The sequence below is a fragment of the Sus scrofa genome, chromosome 9 (genome assembly GCF_000003025.6).
Source record: "Sus scrofa isolate TJ Tabasco breed Duroc chromosome 9, Sscrofa11.1, whole genome shotgun sequence".
NCBI lineage: Eukaryota > Metazoa > Chordata > Mammalia > Artiodactyla > Suidae > Sus > Sus scrofa.
Window position 1 is genome coordinate 54,498,711 of NC_010451.4, and position 6,977 is coordinate 54,505,687.

Genomic DNA, 6,977 nt, shown 5'->3' on the forward strand with positions numbered 1-6,977 from the left:
TCTATCATGAAGTTCGAGCAAAGAGCAGAACAAGCGGATCATAGAGCTGTTTTCCGATGCAGCGAGGTTGAGATGTATGTCTGTGAAGTTAGTCGAACTAGGGGGGTCGGAGAGATACCGGGATTTCAGGAAAAGTGCTGAGGGCTCTGACCTGTACAGAAGCAAAGAAAAGGAAAACTTACTTTCAGAGAGGTGACCAATTTCTCTACTGGGGGAAGGTTTCCCTGAACACTATGCCTTGGTTTTAGACTTCCATTTCGCTACAGATTTTTTTTTTTTCTTCTTGAATTGGACTCTCACAAGGGTGACCAACATGCAAAAGAGAAAAAAGTGAAGCTTCTCTGATTGGGAGACACAAAAGCCCAAGGGCCTTTGGCAAAAATCCTAAGCTGAAAACCTCCAAAGCCTTCTGATGCCTTGGTTACTTTCCTCCATGTTCAGATGGAAAAGTCTCTGTTAAAATCTTAACCTCCTTTGCCAGAGAGAGAACGCCCATACATTATCTAAGCCTCTGGAGGTTTCTGAGCTTGGCTGGCTGAGATGTTTTTCATACCCTGAACTTGCTCAATGAAGCAAGCTCTGATTTATCTTCCAAATGCAAGGTAAGCATCATCTCCAGAAATCTTGCTCTCAAGGGAGTTCCCCGGTGGCCTAGCAGTTAAGGATCCAGCATTGTCAGCGCTGTGGCTCCACTTTGACCCCTGGCCTAGGAACATCTGTAGGCTGTAGGAACAGCCAAATATACACAGATCTTGCAATCTTATTCCCAACCTACAGTCTTATTTAAACAGGTGCATTTCTTCTTTGCTCTTAAGCACCGCTGTGTATGATCTCACCAGTGACACCTGTGACACCTGATTGTGATCATTGTTCCTCATGTCTGTTTCCACCCTGGACTATGGGCTTCTTGAAATGAAGGACAATAAATACCTTGTTTGATTTGATGTTTTTGGCACGTAAAGCCCTGCTTGTTTCATTACTGCTTCTCAATCCCTTCTCAAGTTTTGCTAAGGAAATAAACGAATGAACAAATGTTTGACAACTGCATTTCATTCTACTGGTTTTTTTTGGGGGGGAGTTGTTTGTCGATTTTTTTTTTTTAATGGCTGCACCCACGGCATATGGAAGTTCCTAGTCCAGGAACTGAATCCAAGCCACGGCTGCTCTGAGCCACAGCTGTGACCTATGTTGCATGGGAGACAATACAGATTCCTTTAGCCCACTGTGCCAGGCCTGGGATTGAATCTGCATTTCTACGTCGACCCAAGCTGCTGCAGTGGGATTCTTAACCCACTGTGCCACAGTGGGAACTCCCATTCCACCGTTTTATTTTATTTTATTTTTTTTTTCCATTCTATCATGTTAGATTAATAGACCTAGTATATGGCCCCTTTTTCCAACTCCTAGACTCTATACACCATTTCTCTCTCTCTCTCTCTCTTTTTTTTTTTTTGTCTTTTTGCCATTTCTAGGGCCACTCCTGGGCATATGGAGGTTCCCAGGTTAGGGGTCCAATTGGAGCTATAGACACCGGCCTACGCCAGGGCCACAGCAACACAGGATCCGAGCCACATCTGCAACCTATACCACAGCTCATGGCAACGCCGGATCCTTAACCCACTGAGCAAGGCCAGGGATTGAACCCACAACCTCATGGTTCCCAGTCGGATTCGTTAACCACTGAGCCATGACGGGAACTCCTCCACACACCATTTCTCTTTAAATCACACATTCATGCTGCCTGTGCGCTAAGCTGACTCCTTTTCCTGAAGGACACCACCTTCCTTCACTTGAGAGTAAACAATTTGCCTTGCGATATTTGTCATCAATTTTCTTTGGCATTTACTTATGTTCCAATTGGGCCATGGGTGTGTGTAAACATCCTCTTGTCATATACATGTCTCGGTGATAATCTTTTGCAACCGTTTCTAAACCATAATTAGTTTGTGCCAGAGCTTTGAGGAGGTGACATGGGCATCTTTAATCCTTCCTTTGCACACGGGGGAATGAGAGAGATGAAATGATTTCAAAGTAACCATGTCTTAGATCATCGTTCAGCATGGGTAAAAGGATTTAGTGCTTCCTAGATGGATGCTTTAGCCTGCAGGTCCTGCTGCCCCAGATAAATTATATATTTGTTCAGGGAAACCACATTCATAATGTTTTACTTACACAGAAATCCTGTCCATGGTCAAGACATCTCAGAGTCAACCTAGATTCTTCCACCCATGTCGGCAAAGTTAATGCTTTTCAGAGTCTTTTGCATTTTTGGTCCAGGATTTTACCCCATGGGGTACCTGATAAGTATCTAACCGGACGTAACAGAATGCATAGGATCTTAACAGTATGAAAATTAAGTGATTGTAACAGGAAAGACAGACACACCCAGATAGCCTTTTTCTCAGTTTATTCTGAAACCAAACTCAACCTCAAACCCTAACCCCCAACTGAAATTCAAAGAATACAACATTTTAGAAAATTAGCTAGACACGGTAAGCTAATACTTTAAAAAATACCATTAATTCCATGACTTTAAGATTAGCTGGCTAATGGCATTACCAATTGAACATTTACCTGGGGTGTACCCATCTTTTGGGACATACACATTCCTAGTTATTTTCAAGTCTATGTTTATGCATTGGTATTCACGTCATCTGTTAGAGATATGGATATGTGGGGAAAGCAATTAACAACCAGCTGCCTTAAATCATTTCCTGAATAAAGAAGCATATATAAATATGTATTCCTCAACCCTGGCTTCCAGATGCCTCATAACATCTCCCACTCTTTCAATGGAGGTTTAAAAAGTTGGCTGTTGGAGTAATAACAACTAATACTGACTGAGTGGGTGCCTGTGTGTCAGGCAGTGTTCTGTGCATCACTGCACACATGATCTCTTGTGCTTTATTTATTTTATTTTTTGTCTTTTTTGCCTTTTCTGGGGCTGCTCCCTCAGCACATGGAGGTTCCCAGGCTTGGGGTCTAATAGGAGCTACAGCTGCTGGCTATGCCAGAGCCACAGCAACACAGGATCGAGCTGTGTCTGCAACCTACACCATAGCTCACGGCAATGCCAGATCCTTAACCCACTGAGCAAGGGCAGGGACCGAACCCGCAACCTCATGGTTCCTAGTCAGATTTGTTAACCACTGAGCCACAACGGGAACTCCGAACTCTTGTGCTTTAGAACAACATGAGGAAACGAAGAAGAAGAGAAGTAGAGTTGACCAGGGTCACGTTGATGGGAAGTGAAAGATCTTGGATTTGAACCCAGACAATCCAGCTAGAGAGCCCACACGTCACAGTAACTTGTTATAAGGATAGTTAGTTGTATCTCCTCTGAAACATAGAACTGGCAGACTCTCAGGATCACCTGAAATCTTATTAGAAATGCAGCATCTAGGTCTGTTCCCCAGACCCTTCCCAGGTCTTATTTTCTATTTTACCAAGGTTTCCCAAGTGACCCATACACGCATTTGTGTTTGAGAAGCTCTATTTTAGGTCTCCTCTAGTTGTGCAACCTCAAAGACATACAAAGAAATCACAGGGTCCTGGGATATCTGGAGGGACCTTGGATAAAAACTACCACCCATGTAAGAGCACAGTGTTTCCCATGCATAAACTTTCACACATGAGGAATTTTATGAATGAACCTAAAGCACACTGTGTTAGCAGATGGCCTAAGAGGAAAATATCTTTCAGTCACACATTCAGTTTCTGAGTGTCTACATTTGTTTTTTTGACTCTGCCATTCATTAGCAAAAAGGATTGCATTCGTTGTTAACACTGGTGTCTATTATTTAATAATAGTTGGCAAAAGTGTAGCCCCTTGATAAAACTGAAGAGCATGTAGGGATTGAGTTGAGGCGATCTAATTGTGAATTCTGCCTGAGTTCTGAATACACTGGATGGTCCAAGCGTCAGTTGCCACTGACTACAGCGAGTGATAATTAACACTGGGCCATGTAAGGTTTTCCCACTAACATGTGAACAAGGTAACACTCCTGAATCTTTTTGGAAGATTGCTCTTCTAGGACTAAATTACCTTTCTCTTTACTTATTTATTTATTTATTTGTTTATTTATGTATTTATTTTTGTCTTTTTAGGGCCCCACCCACGTCATATGGAGGTTCCCAGGTTAGGCATCAAATCGGAGCCACAGCTGCGGGCCTACACCACAGCCACAGCCACAGCAATGGGGAGCCAAGCCGAAACTGTAACCTGCCCCACAGCTCACCACAATGCCAGATCCTTAACCCACTGAGCAAGGCCAGGGATTGAACTCACATCCTCATGGAGACTAGCCGGGTTCGCTAACCACTGAGCCACGACGGGAACTCCACCTTTCTCCTTGGATGTGAGCACTTTAAATGGGGAGAATACTTAGAGATTGTCAGCCTTATTCCAAGGTTCTCTTAGTGGCAGGTGGCCATGGGAAGCCAAGGTTATCTAATTCCAAACTCTATGCTCTTTTCTCTCTGCCTTTCTACCATGCAAGAGAAAAAGCCACCCCTCCTTTTTTTTTTTTTTTCTATGAAATTGCTGTTTATATCTCTTGAACCTCAGGCAAGGTCAACCAGAATGTACCATGTAATAGAATGGAGCCAAGAGTTGGGTGGAGGGAAAAATGAGAAAAAGGAAACAAGCATACTGTTGTTTCTTTCTTCTTATATTTAGAGATGGAGTTGGTTTCCTCAAAAAGTGTTTACCTCTCTTGGTGTGATGACTGACTTTGTTGAAGGTGGACACGATCTTTCCGATCGCGTTTTGCAAATGAACAGTTTTATCCTGTTAGAAATGGACATTCAAAATCAAGGGACTTGCCCAACCAGTTTGTGGCAGAACTGAGCCCCAAACTGAAATCGTCTGTCTTACGTCCAAACAGAAAAACGCTCCATTAATCAGTGCTGCCTTTCGCCTCCACGAACACCACGATCACTTCTCTGGTGACGGAACTCACTAGACGGCCAACCAGTAACACTAACATTTCCGACCATCTGTAAATACGAGAGAGCCAGTCACCGTATTACCTCCAGCTTTTCTCCTGCCCAACCGTGTACCACCTTTGAGCTCAGGGCACTTTCCAGGGTTCTGCTGCACTCATTAGCATTGGAAGGGGACTTAGACACCCTCAGTTCAAGGATTTTCAAACTGCATGCTTCTGAGCCGGAGGTGTCAAAGGAAATGCTTCAGGGGACACTTTTCTCAGGTGTGGGGCTGGATGAGTCACCCACTTCCACCAGAACATCTCCGCTTTCATCCTTATGTGCTATTGTGGTTCCATAGAAGCTATTGTTTAAAACCTGCTCTTGCGCTTTAAAACAATGGGATGCCATGGGTCCTTGACAGCCACTTTGCTTTCCCAGTATTTTTCAGTGAAGAAATGTTGAAGCCCAGTTAAGTTTAAAAAAGAAAAATTTATGTACGTGTCCACAGCCCAAATTCACTAAGGATATGATGAGAAGTAATCATGGAGAACATATATTCTCAACCCCCAAAATCAGGACTCAGGGGCTGACAAGTTCAAATACACTTAGGGGGACAACAGGACAGAATATTTGAAATTGAGACTGTCCCAGAAAACCCATAATATATGGTCATTCCAGGAATAGGGCAAAAACATTTCCCCACTCCCAGACCAGCTTGAGTGACAGGTGGATGAACTATGGTGTAAAGTCACAGAGGGTGACTGCGACTTCTTTCCCGTTTTCTGCATTCTTTGATGTATGACAGGGCCTGCCAATTCCTATTGATTTTAGTGATGCTTTCTGTATTAAGATTTATGTCCTAATGGCTCCTTTGAACTGGCTGGGCCGGCTGAACCTTCAACTTCTGGGATGCTTTGGGAACCAGGGGCCAGGAAGAATGATTCAGTAGCTAACATGACTTCTGATAAATCGAGTGAAAGAAAAGTCCTGTGGTGTGTCAGTAACTAGGGTTTGAATGCCAATAGTTTGGAGCAGCTATAGATAATATATGTGTCCCTTAAATTTTGTAAGAGCTTCCAGCTGTCACAGCACAAGGAACCAAAGAATGTATTCTATAAAATAAATGAATAAACACAATATAGAGAACTGTGGTATTGGCATCTTATTCTATCAGCCTGGATGGCACCACTCAAAATACAGCACTGCTGTGCATGAAAGATAATATTTATGTAATAATACACAACATCCTTAAAGCTCAAATCTCAGCAAATGTGATGGCTGTCAAAAGGCAGTGTGTTGTGCTGTGAAATCGCCTTGCAAGTCAGGTGCACAGGCCAGCTTAAGTAATCATGAGTATCATTTTTATTCTGCAGAGTCCAGAGTGGTGGCTCTTTCTTGCCAGAAATGAGTTTATTTTACCTTTTCGGAGTGTTTTTTGTCTGGTTGTGTTCTTTCAGATTCTCCCCCCCCCCACATACACACACATCCCCACCCAAAAACTTGCTCAAGGGATGTTGAAGCTCAAGTAAATGTCATTACTTCAGAAGTGTGGCTTTTTCTGGCTCGTAAGAGTCAGCCCAATTCTTCTCAGCCTACCATTTGGCTAAGCTCTGCTTCTTCCAACTTAAGGATGCAAATGAAATCACTAACAGAATTAAGGAGATTGAATAGAAAAGAACCAAAACTTCATAATTACAAATCTCTGTCCTCGGGACTTTAAGCCCTTAGGATAAATCTTGGCTGATGGAAATCAAAACCAGAGCTGGCTCCATGGATGTGGATCCTTGTTTGGACTCCTGTTGACATCTTGAAATTCTAAGTAATTTATGAAGAAGGGACCTTGCCTTTTTATTTTACCCTGGGCCCTACAGATTAAGTATCCAGTCCTGCAGAGAATCCCAAGGAATTCTTCAGGACATTTCTGCTTATATCCTATTACATTTTCACCCTGGAATCAGACACTTACTTATTAGCTGTTCAATTTAAGGCAAGTTTACTACTTCTTTGGAAGCTTTGGTTTTTAATCTTTGTTATGGGCATAGTAATAT